General features: G+C 38.9%; 1 long non-coding RNA gene across 1 annotated transcript in view; it reads right to left on the bottom strand.

The window, feature by feature from the left end:
• Nucleotides 1-17,306, bottom strand: part of LOC102259363 — a 24,713-nt gene extending 7,407 nt beyond the window's left edge. Inside the window, exon 1 of the long non-coding RNA XR_314444.2 lies at nucleotides 16,792-17,306. This is a non-coding gene — a long non-coding RNA (uncharacterized LOC102259363). The remainder of the gene's footprint in view (nucleotides 1-16,791) is intronic.
• Between the last annotated feature and the right edge of the window lie 6 nt (nucleotides 17,307-17,312).

Raw genomic sequence — 17,312 nt, 5'->3', positions numbered from 1 at the left:
AGGCCAAATCACATTTATAGAGAAGAGAGCAGACCCTGTCGGTGGAGCCTTCCCCACTGGAGACGCTGGGGAGGAGGCCATCACGCAGCAGGGCCCTGAGCCCAGGACTTAGCCCCAGATTTTCAGCTGTTCGGTGTCCTGCAAGAGCTCAGATGTTTCTCAAGATGACTAACTTGTGCCTCTGAGACAGGATTTGACCCACTAATTAGTGTACCGTAAGTTTTAATAAGAACTTTTTTTGTCAAATTGCCGCTTTGATGAGCCGATGAATTATCACGCGAGGTTTAAAAATTAGTCAAAGGAGTTTTGACAACCAAATTCTTTAAACTCGGCCTTCCCTTGGCCTCTAACTATTCTTGATCCTAGTCTGCATGAACTTTTATTTCCCACCTAGAATGGAACATGTGTTTTTTTATAAAAGAAGTATTAATGGCATAACTCCTGTGCTTTATTATTTTAGCTGATTTGTATCAATGTATCAACATTCCAAAGAAAACAGAGAGCATATGTTGGTTTTTAATAACTTTTGTCTTTTTTTATTATTACCATTGACATATAATTTACATGACATAAACTCCTCCATTTTAAAAAGTACAATTCAGCCCTAACTGGTTTGGCTCAGTGAATAGAGCGTCGACCTGCAGACTCAAGGGTCCCAGGTTCGATTCTGGTCAAGGGCATGTACCTTGGTTGCGGGCACATCCCCAGTGGGGAGTGTGCAGGAGGCAGCTGATCGATGTTTCTCTCTCATCGATGTTTCTAACTCTCTATCCCTCTCCCCTCCTCTCTGTAAAAAATCAATAAAATATATATATTTTTAAAAAAGTACAATTCAGTGGGCTTTAGTATTTTCTTGATTTTGTATTCATCCCCACTATCTAATTGCAGAGCATTTCTGTCACCCTCAAAATAAACCCTGTACTTCTTTGCAGCCACTCCCATTTCCCTTCTTCCCAGACCCCCTGGCAGCCACTAATCAACTTTTGGTTTATGGATTTGCCTGTTCTGGACATTTCCTATAAATGGAATTATACACTATTTGGCCTTTCGTGTCTGTCTTCTTTCACTTAGCATAATGTGTTAAAAGTTCATCTGAATTGTAGTATGTATCAATCAGTACTTCAAGCCCTTTCATAGCTGAATGATATTCTCTTGTATGCATATACCACATTGTGTTTACCTGTCTCTCAGTTTATGGACATTTGGGTGGTTTCTACTTTTTGGCTATTATGAATAATGGTATTATAAACATTCATGTATAAGTATTTGTGTGGACAGATGTCTTTATTTCTCCTGGGTAAATACCCAGGAGTGGAATTGCTGGGTCATATGGCAACTCTATGTTTAACTTTTTGAGGAAGTGCCACAGTGGCTGCACCGTTTTACGACTGTCAGCAATATATGAGTTATCATTTCTCCACGTCCTTAACAACACTGTTACTTTCTACTGTTTTTATTAGAGCCATCCTTGTGGGTAATGGAGTGACAGTTCATGTGTTTTTGCATTTCCCTAATAAGTAATGATGTTGAGCACTTTTTCATGTGCTTATTGGCCATTTGTGTGTCTTTAGAGAACTTTCTATTCACGTCATTTGCCCATCTTGTTTTGAAAACATAAGGTTGGCTTTTAGTATCAAGTTGTGAAAGTTCTTTGTATGTTCTGGATCAATACCCTTATCAGATGTATAATTTGCAAATATTTCATTCTGTGGGCTGTCTTTTCATTTTCTTCCTAATGTCCTTTGAAATAGAAAAGTCTTCATTTTGATACAATCCAGTTTATCAATTTTTTCCTTGTTTGCCTGTGCTTTTGGTGGCTGCCTAATCCACAGTTATAGAGATATACACTTATGTGTTCTTCTGGTATTGTGTAGTTTTACCTCTTATATTTAACTCTTTGATCCATTTTGAGTAATTTTTTGTACATGATGTGAGGCAAGAATCCAACTTCATTCTTTTGCATATGACTATCCCGTTGTCCCAGCACCATTTTGGGGGAAGATTATCTGTACTTTAATAAAATTCCCAAATTATTTGATGGGCAGCTCAGTTGGAAACCAACCAACAAGGGGTGGCCAAATAAAACACTATGGAGGGTCAAAGCTGGGAGGCTGGGTGCCCTTTGAGTCCTCACGGTCTTCCTAACAGGCCTGTGGGAGCTGGGCCAACAGCCGGGCCTCAGAAGGACTTGTGTGTTCATTTTTTTCAAATGAGATTTGCTCCAAAGGGAAGACTGTGGTGAAATTTCATACTTGGGAGGAAAAGCTAGGAAAAGCAAGAGAAAGCTGGGTACTAGTAAAGATGAGGGGAAAGGAAAAACAAGCTGCTGGTTGTCTAATGAAAAAGGAGAACTGAACAAGCAATGAACACCAGTCCAGCCACTCCCACCTTGCACCACAGCCGGTCTTGGCTATGACTGTGTTGCATACCCTGCAATGACACGTACCTTCCACCAAGTCCGTGTCACACCTGACATCTATTTCAGAATATCCTATGAGCAAATGAAGGAACCATAAGAGCAAATAAGAATAAATAGTGAGAGAAACAACTAATATTTATTTATTGCTTACACGTGCCAGGCTATGTTCTACTTGCTTTACATATAAGAACTCAATCTTTACAACAATCCTATGAGGCAGGTACTGTTGTCTGTTCTCATTTAACATGTAAGGAGTCTGAGGCACAGCTTCTCAAAGTCACATAGCTAACAAGGGTCAGAGCCAGATTCAAACCCTGGCAGGTTTGCCCCAGAGCTTCACCACTCTGCTGCTTCTAGAAGAAGGAAGGAATAAAGGATGAGGCCTATCAACATTGCAATTTAGAAAAGCTACTTGGAGCAAATCTCATTTGAAAAAAATGAACACACAAGTCCTTCTGAGGCCCGGCTGTTGGCCCAGCTCCCACAGGCCTGTTAGGAAGACCGTGAGGACTCAAAGGGCACCCAGCCTCCCAGCGGCTGCAGGGGCCAACGTTGGGTGGCTAGCCATTCAGACAGAGCCCAGTGGCAGTAGAGATAAGCCAGGACGGTTGCCAGTTTCCGTACTCCTGAAAAAGAGGCTCTCAAATTCGGGCTAATCAAGTCTCTTTTTGGTGAATTTCATTAAAAATCACCATCTAAAAGAGAAGGTGTTTATCCTGAGTTATCCACGAGGGGGAAATGATTTCTTTTTTTTTAACTCAACTATTTTAGTAGCAGGAAAAGTTTGAATACCACCAGGGGCTCCAAAGAACTTTTTTTCCAGAGAGGTTAAAATGTGTAAAATATCCGAAGCATACACTTTTGCAGCTGAACTTAGGATATTTAAGAACATTGCTTTACCGTGTTTCCCGGTGATCACTGAAAGTAAGCCGTACGTGGGTTACATCTAGGGCAGGGATTGCCAACTTCGGCACTGCTGACATTTCGGGCTGTGTAATTCATGGTTGTGGGGGGCTGTCCTGTGCATTGTGGGATGTTTAGCACCATTACTGGCCTCTGCCCACCAGAGGCCAATGAGACTACCCTCTTCCATCGCAACAACCAAAAATGTCTCCAGGCGCAATTGAAAGTATTTATAAACAGACTATATATTTAATAGCAAAATATGAATGTGCTCGTGTCCTTGTCAGAGGAGAGGGGCCAAAGGAACAGCTATAACAATATTGCCTTAGCTGGTTTGGCTCAGTAGATAGAGCATCTGCCTGTAGACTGAAGGATCCCGGGTTTGATTCAGGTCAAGGGCAAATGCCGGAGTTGCGGGCTCAATCCCCAGTAGGGGGCGTGCAGGAGGCAGCCAATCAATGATTCTCTCTCATCATTGATGTTTCTATTTCTCTCTCCCTCTTCTTTCCTCTCTGAAAATCAATAAAAATACATTAAAAAACAACAACAATATGTTGTTGGTGATAGTAAATTGGTAATACTGTTATTATTATTACTAGTAGCTGCTACTACTGTTATTAGTGTCAAGGACAGTGCTAAGATTAGCATATGTAATCTCACTGAATCCTCACAACAGCCCTCAGGGGAAAACCAATCATGCCTATTTCACAGACAGGGAAACTGAATAACTAGGTCAAGATCACACAGCTAGAAGCATCAGAGCCTACATTCTTTCTAGTTCCGCCCTAGTCTGAGCCAGTTCTCTTAACACTATTCTTCCTCTCCGCATGGCGATCATCACTCGAGCCTCAGGCTATATCCATCAATCTGCCCACCACCAACACTTGCTCATCCTTTAAGTTTTGACCTGCTTCCTCCAGAACCTCCCAGATTCCTGCCTTCACCCTCTGACCTCCTGTGCTCCTGTCACAACCTGTTCATCCTTTTTTTTTTAATTGTATTTTCTGTATAACATCATCTGTTTGTATTTGTCTCCTTTTCAGTGGGAGAACCTTGAGGACAGGAGCCTATCTTATTTATCTCTATCTCCAGTGCCTTGTTTATAGGCATACAGTAGGAGCCCAATAATATGGGCTTTCTACTAAAAGCTCTGCAGTGAGAGAGATCAAGGAACGTAATTACTTCTGCGTGTGTTAAAAGAGATAGGGAGTGAAAGTCCAGAGACCTGAGGGAGTCAACAAGAGGAAAAGAAACTTACCCAGATGGTGCAGTTGGAGGGTTGGGTGGGGCAGCAGGGAAGGGTCCTAAATCCAAAACCAAAGCCAATCTCCTGTCCCTCACTCAATGCTTTGTCCACTCTGTTAAACAAACTTTGATGGTGAAGTGAAAGGGATTTTGGGTGGCATTTATATAAGTAAACAAATGAATTTGTGGATTGACACATGGCCAACAATAAATTCATAAAAGGTAAATATTGATGTTTGAAGATTGTATATCACTATGTTCAGTGTGTTAGGCAAACTTGCATGTTCCTTTTGGTTCCTTGACAAATCAGTGAGACTTCAGACAAATCATTCCATTTCTCTGGCCTTTTATTTGCTGGTTAAAGAGCATGTGATCAACTTCTATGTGTTTAAATGTCCTTTTGAGCATGCTCAGCCAGTGTGGAAAATCTGTGGTTCTCTTGGGCTTCATAAGGATCAAATCCCACAGCGAAGTGTAACTTTTGTGGTTTATAGAATTGTAGTACCCTCCCCCCGCCACACACACACACACCCAAGCTATGAGGAGCCTGATAAATCATATAGTGAAAATTTCCTATGGCTGAATTTCTTTTATAGAATCCCAGCAGGTACTCAATGAGCCTCGCTTTACAATCCATGATAGAAGAGGGAAAGTGATTTAGTCTGAAGAAAACTGGTATGTGGAGTGGTGTGGTGTGGTGGGGTGGGGTAGGGTTTGGTGGGATATGTGTGTGTGAGAGAGAGCAAGTCCTTTCTGATTGGGGTGTGCCTACATGTCCACCTCACTTTCTGCAGGGATGATAATGATTTGTTGATTTCTTTACATTGCCAGTCCCTTACACAGAGCTTGGCGACAATAATCATGTAACATAACAGCACTCACAGATTGTCAGACACTATGCTAAATAGCTTATTTAATCTGTGTGAGAACCTTATGAGGCAAATACTGTTATTACCTTTATTTTTCCCATAAAGAAACTAGGATTCAGAGAGGTTAAGTAACTTGCCTAAAGACATATGTCTACCAAGAGGTAGAGTCTCAAGTCTATTTCAGACTGAGCTGGAGCTATTAATAACTAAATAAATGTTTACTGAATCCAACTAATGATATCCCTATCCACCACCACACCTATCCTCTGCTACAGAGGAGAAAGAAGTATAAAGTATCCATATGTAAAACAGTAGCAATATTTATAAAAGAATTGTGAATTTAATTCAACTAAGGGATTGATTTTTTATAGTAGTGTTTTCCTTTCAGCTATCAGATTTTGGTTTCAAAAACACCAATAATAAGATATTAAAATATTTTAATATATACTTCACTAGACCATATTTACAGGTACTATATTTAAGTTAATATATTATCAAATCTACTATAAACAAAGCAATAAAATATAAGGCTGGATTGATATGGAAGGCAGAGTAATAATTTAGGCTGCCCTAAAGAGAAGAAACCAGATAAGACATTTATTTGGGAGGATTACCGGGTTTTTGTTTTGTTTTGTTTTTCTTTTAAATCACAGCCTAAAAGAGAAATGCAATTTCTGTATTAATTGAAATGAAAATCTGAGCCAGATGCAACTAGAATGACTGAATTAACTAAAAGTTGATATTCTCATTTATGTTGGTGTATTTTAAATAAAGGAGTTTGACCATCTCAGCTAGTTAATCATTAACAGGAAACTCTAGCCAAACTCGTAAAGCAGGTAAAGTTTATTTTTAGGCATTCAACTGGCGTCTCTCTCTGGCTTCTCCTTCTCTTTGGGGGTCACCTAGATGGCAGCTAACCTCAGCCTGCCTCTCTCTTCCGGAAGGAAGGAGCAGCACGCCATGTTGTAGGCCTTCACTTCTTAAGTCAGGAGCCTTTCAGATTCGAGTGTGAAAAAGCTAACCCTGACTGGCTGAAACAAACAAAACAAATTTATTTCTCAGAGTATGTAATAGTCAGGTATAGGGATAGCCCTGGCCTCAGGATTTAGATTCAAATGATATAATTGGGAATCTTTCTATTTCCAGATCTCTTTTCTTTTTCTTTTTTTCTTTTTTTGTCAACCTCATCTGATGGAGGCTCTAAGTGGTAGAATACAGTTGCTCCAGACTCGCATCTTATCAGCTTGCCTATTACTGTTGGAAAAGGGCAAGTTTCTGAATAGTCCCAGAAGGTCTACAATGAAGTATCATGCACCTATCTCTGAACAAAGACTCTAATAGTCCAGGCCTGGCCCAGCCATAGATTTTGGGATGGGATTAATCCCACCACCAACACATGGCCTGAAGTTCGGGAAAGGACAGTCTTCCAAAAGGAAAATTCAAAAATTCAGATTCTAGTACCGTATGCGGAGAGTGGATGGATGTGTGGCAGGTAAAAAACAATATCTACCCACCATATGGTCATGATCAAAGACATCATAGGAGGAAGGTTGTTCATCAAAAGCATGGTGGTGTCCCTAAATAATCCCTTGCAGGTGAAGTTTCCCAGTTCGTATGGAAACCAATCCTCTTGAATTTATAATACAGTTAACATAAGGATGGATTCAGCAAAGACAATTAGTCAGACACAGGGATCTTCAGGTATTAGCCTGTTCTGCACAGCCATCCATGACTCCTGCTCTAATTGAATTTTTCTAAAATGCCTAGAGGAAGATGAAAGTAGAAAATGAGCTGGCAATGGACAAGCATTTTTTAAAAATAAGCCCACTAATGTAGCACATTTGGGTGCTTCATGATTGTTATGAATTATATTTGCCTGAAGATTTCTATACTAAAGAGATACTTTCACAATGGCGCAAGGATATTCATTGCAGCACGGCTTACAATCATGAAAAATGGGAAACAAATATTTACCTACAAAAAGAAGGTTAAGTAAATTATAATATAGCCAAACAATAGAAAAATGTGCTATTACTTAAAAGTGTTGACATAAAAAGATGCCCCATGCCCTAGCTGGTTTTGCTCAGTGGATAGAGTGTCGGTCTGTGGACTGAAGGGTCCCGGGTTCGATTCCGGTCAAGGGCATGTACCTTGGTTGCAGGCACATACCCAATAGGGAGTGTGCAAGAGGCAGCTGAATCGATGTTTCTCTCTCATCAATGTTTCTAACTCTCTGTCCCTCTCCCTTTGCCTTCCTCTCTTTGTAAAAAATCAATAAAATATAAAAAAAATAAAAATAAGATGCCCAGATCATGTAATGAATAAAGTTGAAAAATATACATACTGACATCCCATTTTTTAAAACTGTATGTATGTGTATACATGCATGCACTCACACATGCATAGACAAAAATGGTCTGGAAGTATGCACATCACCTCTTAAAAATAGTTACATCTGCAAAATGGGATTCTGTGGGGGAGAGAGTTTTTACTTTATGTATTTCTGCCTTTTTATATTTGGATTTTAAAAAGTAAGTATGTATTTTTAAGGCAGATATTATTTTATAAAAACTTTTTTAACAACAGAAGTACTAATTAAAGTTATGTTTTGTTCTTCCAAGGCCACCCACACAAAGACAACCATTTTTCTTGGGAGACTCCAATCTTCCTTATGTAAAATATTTCCCCACTTGTCATATTCATAACTCATACCCTCACTCCTTACTGCTCTCCATTTGCTCTATAGAGTGACACAGTCAGGACTCACAGCTTTATTAAGCATTATTTCTAATTAAAAAAAAAAAAGACTAACTTGTAAAGCATTTGTGGAATGTGCTAACAGAATAGCCATTCAATAACCTATTTATTTTTTTATAGTCTATCCCCTCACTAATTCCAGACAGGACTTGAACTATTCATAATAAAAATAATTAAATAGCTGTAGCCGATTTGGCTCAATGGATAGAGCATGGGCCTGCAGACTGAAGGCTCCCAGGTTTGATTCCAGTCAAGGGCACATACCTCGGTTGCAGGCCTGGGCCCTGGTCAGGGCTTGTGCAGGAGGCAACCAATCCATGTGTTTCTCTCACATCGATATTTCTCTCTGTCTTTCCCTTTCTCTTCCACTCTCTCTAAAAATCAATGGAAAAAATATCCTCAGGTGAGGATAAATAAATACATACATACATACATACATACATACATAAATATAGGTATCTCATAGATGGAATAAAATTGAGCAATTAGAAACTGATCAAGGAGACTGTTGGTCTGATGAACAGAAACATATGTGATGAAATCACTGAGAAGTAAAATAGAAAATGAAAATCAGGAACAAGGAAAGAGAAATAAAAACATTCTGGACATCATTCAATAACTATTTGCTGATGGTAATTATAGGGATGGAAAACCCATCGGACCTATGGAGCTAAAATTAATCAGCAAGTATTCATGGAGTGCCTCCTGCTTCTATTACTGGTTCTGGCTTCCTGCCTCCCCAGTGCCCAGGCTGGAGACATTTGCATGACATTCAGCTTGTCAAGACAGAAGGAGCAAAATAAGCAGGCAGAGGCGCACAGCAGCCTTCTCTACCCCATCATGCTTGTTAGAATCACAATCAAGGGAGACAAATTCCTTCTGTGAAAGACTATAAAACCAGCTTAAACATTGTAAACATCACTACATCACCTGAAAAGAGCCCAATTAAATAGAAGTACTGTTTCTGCAAAGCAACAGTCAATTCATTTGTGTATTATTTGAAAATTTTAAAGTACAAATCCACATTCTTTTTCTACTAAAATCAGGAACAGAAATTAGTAGGACTTTTAACAACGATACTTAATTTTCAGGGTTCATTCCCTTGTGGACAAACATTTTAGGTAATGACTAATTTCCTTAAACTGTAACATATGATGTTTATGTCACTGTTAATATTTTGACAAGTAGCTATTGTAATGGACATCTGTTATTTTGTGCATGCCCAGCATCCCCTTTCTCCTACTTTACTTTAAAAGTCCAGTTATCTCTCTCCCATCCCTTACCTCCCTCCCTCTCTCCCGCTCTCTCTCTGATTATCCCACTCTTAGATGTCAGTGGTAGACACTTGACGTAGGTTTTGCCTATCAGGGTACACATTGCTTACATCCCATGGTTCAGGGGTGAGCATGTGACCCAACTAGGCCAATGAAACCCCTCCCAGGGACATCCACTAATGTTATTGGACAAAAAGGACTCTCTTCCACTGAAGTTACTAAGCTGGTAGGATGGTTTAAATCCAGGTGCTGCAGGCCACCAGGTGGAGGTAGCCTTCCCAGGAATAAAGCCAAAATAGAGGAAAGGAAAGCTAAGCGACAGTCTAAGCCCTTTGGACATTGTCTGAGCCCCTGGATCCATCCTGCCTGACACTAACATTCCTCTGGAATTTTAAGTAAATCAATAATTTTCTCTTTGCTTTGCCAGTTTGGTTTCTTTTAAATGCTCAAAAAAATGTTCCGATAGAATACTAATGATAAGCTTTCTTTATAAGTGTTATTTCCATAAGCAATAACCAAATAACCTGTAGGAAACCCTTTATAATTCAAACCAGAAACCCTCCTTGACCACCATCTCCATACCCACACCTACTTCCTTCTTAAACAGCCAATGACTTCTTAATGCATATTTCTGGATTGGTAATGACTTATTACTAAATCTGTCTGCATTTCCTCCAGCGTAGAGATTATATCTTAACCATTTTATATTCCCACAGCCTTCCAGTGGGGCCTAACAGGTAATAGTTGCTATTTTGTTGAAGGAATTATATGTTGCTGAAGGAATAAATGAATGGGAGAGACAGTTAGTTGGGAAAGTCCCTACTATTAATAAAGATTCCATAATTAATTGAAATCATCAATAAAATAGCTAATTATCAGAAGGCCAAAGTGAACCAAATTGATATATCCAAACAGAATCTTGAAAGTGTCGGTCATTGCTAGCACTCTAGTTGATAATTTGTCCTTTCTTTGGCCATTGGAGTTGAAAGGGTGGGTAAATGGTACGTGGTTATTCTTTCATTTATAAAACATTTACTGTTTTTTAAATGCCATAAAATTTCATAATTTCTCTTGCAAAATGTTAAAACCAAAGCATACAACCTGCAGTGTGGAGTATAGATTGTAGGTTGTAAGGGAGGAGGCGGGGTAGCCAGAAGCTTTCTGAAAACTAGTAGGCAATACAGTAGGGTGGCTTATGATAGGGTCCTTCTTTATGACGAAGCAAGGAAAAACTGTGAACAAGGCCATGAGTATGTAAAAAGAGAAAGCACTATCTGTGCAGCACAAGGTGATTGAGTGAGGGAGAGTTTCAAAATTAAAATGGGCAAATGCTGGAAAAAAATAATCTATGTAGATTAGGTTAGGATCGAGGCATTGGGATGAAGAAACAATCTCTTGATGTAGGCAAAATTCTCAAATTTCTAGAGGAGTAAGAAAACTGACAATGTGAGTTCCAGTTATGACATGTTACTGGTACTTGGATTCTCCCCCCCTCACCCCCCCCCCCCACACACACACACACACACACACACACACTCCCACTGCAAGGCAATGAAGCCCAACTTTCTCCAGATGTTTCAAAGATATTTACTTAAACTCTAACACTACCAATGTTTCCTTACCTCCTTCCACATGCTGCTCTTTACTGTATTCCTCAGGTACAGCTTTCTGTGCACTCACTTCCTTCAACCATTGAGCCTTCTTAGTATTCACCAGGCGGCCTTCCTTTAGCATAGGCATTCCTCAAAGTCCATCTCTTCCGTAGAGCTACAACTGACTGGTTTGCCTTCCTTTAGTCTCCAAAATGCTTCCCCTGTCCCACCATAGCTTCCCACTTCCACTACCATCACCCCAGTACAATTCCCATCTTTCCCAGAACCAACGCCCCTGCCTCCTCACTGCTCTCTCTGCTTCTTTTCTTAGCTCCTACAACACAGGCTCCACATTATAGGTGGAATGATCTTTTTGAATAGTTAACTAGATCGTGTCCACCCCTGTGCTGATAAATATTTAACAACTGTTGGGAGGGGGGCAGTATATATGTATTTTCAAGGGAGATGAAAGTGAAACAACAAAGATATATGATGGATTACATGCATTTTTCAATGATGTGAGAGACTTCTTTGCTGATCAAAGTTTTCAAGTACTGAAAAGACATTTCCTCAATTTTTGTGTGTTATTCATAAATTAACACAATTTTAAGTTTAATCATCATTATTAAAATTTCTCCCCTCACTATCTTAAGTTGAGACAATCAACAAAATAAATCAAGCCTAATTTGTAGTGTTTTCCAATTTTTACAGTGTAAATACTCTGCCATGGTTGATTTCAAACTACCAAAACAACATTTCTGAATGCAGAATTGAGAAGAGATATGTGTATCACACCATATATACTAATAGATCCAATATGCAGAACAGAAGAAAATAACTTTATAAAGCATAGATATTAGGAAAATTTAAAATAATAAACCTTTGTTTTAAAAAATATCTTACTTAAATTTTAAGTTCGTAAATAATTTAATTTTTAATAGTGGCCAGGATTAACAACTAACATACACAATTCCTGAGAATTTGACAATCAGCTAGCTCCCACACACTACTGAGCCATCACTCCTCTGCTTGGATCTTTAGGCCTCCCATTTGTATGGGTTATCTGGGGAATGAGTGAAGAGAGGCAATGATGATTTTTAATAAAATTCGTGGTCTCTTTTGTTGTGGTGAAATGATGATGCAAAAATTCTACAAGTCCCTCCTTGTTTTCCCAACCAGGCTTGATATTTTAAAAATGCCTTTGGAGCCTCACTTAGGTCCTGTGAGAGAGGTGGGGTAGATACCAGGATCCTTCTTTTACAGATAGAAACACAAGGCTGAGAAGAAGTAGAAGACTGCCCCAGCTCATTAAGTTAAGTCAATGGCAAAACAGGATTTCAAACTCAGGTCTATATTGAAAATTTAAGAAGAGGCTAGAGAAAATATAATTAATGCTGATATCAAATTTTTAAAATTGTAATTTTCTTTTGTAACTCTTCAGAGTCTGATATAAAGCACATTGATATCTTGTTCTAGGGTCCCTATACCAAGGATGTTTTGATCTTTTAAACTCCACTATTAAATAGGTTGTAAGCACAAAAATGAAAATGCAGGTTTTCAAAAATGAGCTGAGAGGCCCCACCTAGAAATTGAGCAGATTGAAACAATCCCCACCAGAGAACATGGGACAGAAAAGGAGATTAAATCAGTAGAGGAAGACAGCTAATGGCATAATGGCCAGCCACAATGGCCACAAATGAAAGGCAAAGTGCACAATACTAGGTACAGTTATTCAGTGTGCTTGAGCTAATGTCTCCAAACACTAAAACATTAGGTTCCTGCTTATTGCAAAACTTACCTTTTTTTATCTGCTGATATTTACCTCATGTTGCTTAAACTATGTTCTGCCAGCATAAAGGATGTAGACTTCATGCATATGAGCACAATTGTGATATTTTAGGTTTTATGATGGAGTCATTGAAAGTATCATGAGAAGCAGCATGACATCAGAGATGTTGGTAATAATTTAGCATTTCTCAGTGCATGTGGTAGTGCTAATTCCAATTATAAAGAGAAGTACCAAAGTGGAATTCATTATGATTAAGAACTTGCTATACTATGTGTGAATTGTTTATAATAGGCATGTCTGGTATAAAATGCAAATATTGAAGCAGAAAAAGATGGGATATTCAAAGCTCAGCTGGGTTCCCTTAAGCCTCTTACCTTAGAAAGTTAAACAAGAATAGAAGTGTTTCCTAAAGTCAATGTATTATTTTTAAAAAGCATCTAATAGCTATGATGGCTGCAGGAACAATTTTTTAAAGTAAGTTTTGACAACCCACAGGATCTGCTCATGTTGGTTTAATATACAACTAACATATTCAATGAATTACCATAACTCAAAATGATTTATACAAACATAATTTATTTTATTCCAATTTACATGTAACATCATAGATTTAAAGTATGTGTGTGGGGGGACAGAAAGATACAATAAATAAAACTAGAACCATGACAAGGAATTATGAGCTATAAGAAAATAAGTCACAAGGAGGTGTCCTTATGTAAAAGGAAATATGTGATAAACAACAGTGGAGGTGAGAATGAATGTGGTATAAGCTGTGATCTTTCTTCAACAGGATCTCTCTTCACCAACACTACTCAACACATTCATCTCAACTCATCCAGGTTCTCCCTTCTTCCTGGAAAACATACCGATTGATGCCCAGGATGTGCTGAACACTGGAGCCAAGGCTAGTTCTTATACTCTATACATTTCTTCTCCCATCTGTTAAGCTGTATGCTTACCAATATCTCCATGTGTTTTTTTCCCCCCTCAAAACATGTTTATTTCATTTGTGCTTGTTATTGTAATTATTTAAGTAAATATTAAGTAAAATAATGAAATATGAGTAAAACAAGAAATAGTTGTTGTTCTATACAATCTAAATGGAAAACTGCTATGTAAACAATTGCTATTAGATGAGGTGGGTATAAAACAACTTTAAAAGATTAGGATGAGAGCAAGGGGATGAAATCTACACTCTCATTTTGTAGGCACTTTTAATTTCTTGCTCCACTTTTTTTAATGGGAAAATAGTAATACTAAATATTAATAACAATTGCTAATTATGAATAGACACTTAATATGTTCCAGGAATTTGTCTAAATACTTCACATACTAGTATATTGAACTTTACTCTTTAGATTAACTTGAGTTAATACTATTATCATCCTCCTTTCACAAATGATGGAAACTAAGGCACAGATTGTTAGTTTACCCAGCATTACTTCCTCATAGAGGTGGAGGGACCCAGCCAGTCTGGCTCTTAATTGCATGCTGTACTATAGTTCATACATGAATGAAGGCATCGAACTCCCGTCTGTGGGCTCACAGAAGCTTTAGACCTTCAGCAAAGGATTAGGAAACAAATGTTTAATTCTAGGTTTTAGGTTTTAAAGCAAGTATCATTTTTTTATGATTTCCTTTGCTTTAACTGACTTTTTAAAATTTAATCAAATACCAGTCCAATTGCATCAGCTAGAAGATTTTGCCTGACCTAGAAAGGAGCAGGTAAAAGACAGTCTTAAATACCAGAATGGAAGTTGGAGGTCTGTATACACTGGAATAGGGAATCATTGTAGTTACTTTTTCTAAAAGAAAATTTTTAACTTATATTAAATTATAATTCTATAACCTGCAGGCCAAACGTTTGATGCATTTTCCTAGTCTCATTTTTATTAGATATATGGAAATAAAATTTATTGAAGGATTACTAAATATCAAACCCAAACATCACCTCATAGAAGTTAAACGATTTGTTCAGGGTCATACAGCCATAATTTAAAATCTGCTATTTACATCCCAGAATGATGGCAAAGCCCAATCTTAACTACAAAACTACTTCCACTCTCCCCCATTTAACATAGCTTCAGCATTTTCCAGACCATTAACAGTAATAATGTTCTGGCAATCTTGACCACTTATTGCATATATACACCATGATTAGTTACTTGAATAGGAACATGACATGATTTCATGATGTGTTAGAGGAGTAATCTGGCAGTGAGGCATGGATTATGGAAACGGAAATAATAATACATGTGAACAGAATGGGAGAACTCACTTGGATAATATATCAATTACTGTATAAATTTAAAAGGTGGTTTGGTTACTATTTAGATGTAAAGCTTTATCAGCCTTAGGATATAGTCTTAGACCCTTTCCATCCATCCATTCATTAATTCATTAAGTAATTCATTTATTCAACAAACATCCACTAAGCATCTACTATGCAGTAGTGATACAGTGGTTAAAAAAAGAAACACAGGCTCTGCCTTCACAGAGCTTATGTTCGAGAGGGGGAGACAGAAATTTAATAAATGAGGCCACAAATAACGAACTATCCTTGTAGTGTGCTATCAAAGTACAGGAAACCATGAAAACACGTAATAATGGGTCCTAGTTGTTTTTGTTTTGTTTTGTTTTTTTGTTTCTCTATAGTGAGAGCACTCAGGTATTTAACCATGAGATAATAACAATGAGTATCTGAGTAATACTTGTACACTTTTCATTAGCTCATTTGGCCTCCACAACAACCTAGCAAAAGTGATATCTTCTTCACAATGTTTTATTAAAACTCTGTAAAATATTTGCTGAGCACCTACTATGCACCGGGCGTTGTTTGGGAGTGGGGTATGCAGCAATGAACAAGACAGATCAGGTCTTTGCTTTGATGGGGTTTGGATAGCTCACCTTCATGCCCACCTCTGCTTCTGAAACAATCAATTATATTCTCCCTCACATGGGGATTCATCCTATTTATTATAACTTCCGAGGGTTACTGATTAGTAATTGTCATAGGTAAAGATTTAAGATGGTATGTTTAAAACACTGTCAGTAGTGCCCAGCAGACAGAAGCTCAGTAAATTATTATAGTAAGTTTGCTAACTATTGTTAGAAATCCTATTATTATTACAATGTTTAATGTCACATTCTTTCTGGTACAATGGATTTCATTTCTTGAACTAAATTCCATACACATTTATTGCAAGCCTATCATGGAATTTACATACTCTTTCATGGGAATTATGAGATCAACAAAGAAAAACCTCTTTTAATATTGTCTAATTCTACCTTCCGCAGCCAGGATAAGCATCGTCGTCTGTACGCTTCAGTTTCCTCTAATTTTCATGAAAACTGATAAGACCTATCTATTTAGCTGTTGTTTGAATTTAAAACGAGTGGGGAAAAAGTTGATTGGGAATGCTTGGATATTATTTTAAAAAGCAGAGTACCACCTAGAAGTTGAACAAGTAAAAAAAAAAAAATGGGCATATTCTTATAGCAGAGATTCAATTAGAAATTGGTTTATGTAAATGGGCATATTCTTATAGCAGAGATTCAATTAGAAATTGGTTTATGTTTTGGGGAGAAGTTAGGTAACTTATGATATATATATATATATAGTATTTATCCTATATAATAAAAGGCTAATATGCAAATTGTCCCCTCAGGAGTTCCACCAACCAGGAGTTTGACCACTCGCTATGACGTGCGCTGACCACCAGGGGGTGGCAGGGGAGAAGGAAGGCCCTGGCCAACAGCCAGCAGCCAGAGAGGGGAGGCCCTGCAGGAAGCCACTAGGGACCCTGCCCATGCACCAATTTCATGCACTGGGCCTCTAGTATATAAATAATCCCTAGTAGAACATTTAAGCATAGTTAGAAGGGTAATCACATTGGCATGAGTTATTTAACTGCCTTTTAAAACATGCATGACAGCATTGTACCTTTGGGTCTTGCTTTTCTCCCTCATGGCACTGCTGCTGGTTTGGGAACCCGGCCGTTGCAGGCACCTGGTTCTAGGCCTGGAGAGGTGGAAGGTGGGAACCGCCAGCTGGCCTTAGCGCTCAGAGGACTGTGCGCCCCAAGGCCAGGGCATCCCTCTAGCAGGCTGGCACCAAGTGAAAGGAAAGGAGAAGCCATCCCTCCTGCATTCAGAAGAAGGCTGACACCTGGGTTGCTCGGCACCCTTCATAAAGTTCCACCTTGGCCAAGGTTTGGGTGCCCTCTCCCTTCTGGGGCTGCGAGCGTATCTCCCTTTGCCAAGATGGCGGCCCTGGAGGGAGCGCGCCTAGGGCGCCTCGGGGGAGTAGCTGGCTGAAAGCCTCGCCCTCTCCTGTCGCACCCGACCACCCCCGGGGCGCGATGCCCCTCCGGAGCGAGGAAGGGCGACACCCGAGGCCCCGAGCGAGACCCTTTGCCAAGATGGTGGCCGCGCGGCGTCAGCGCCCTTTACCAAGATGGCGGC

Source organism: Myotis brandtii, unplaced genomic scaffold (assembly GCF_000412655.1).
Source record: "Myotis brandtii unplaced genomic scaffold, ASM41265v1 scaffold668, whole genome shotgun sequence".
In the NCBI taxonomy this organism is placed as follows: Eukaryota; Metazoa; Chordata; class Mammalia; order Chiroptera; family Vespertilionidae; genus Myotis; species Myotis brandtii.
This window is presented reverse-complemented; position numbering and strand designations above follow the sequence as displayed.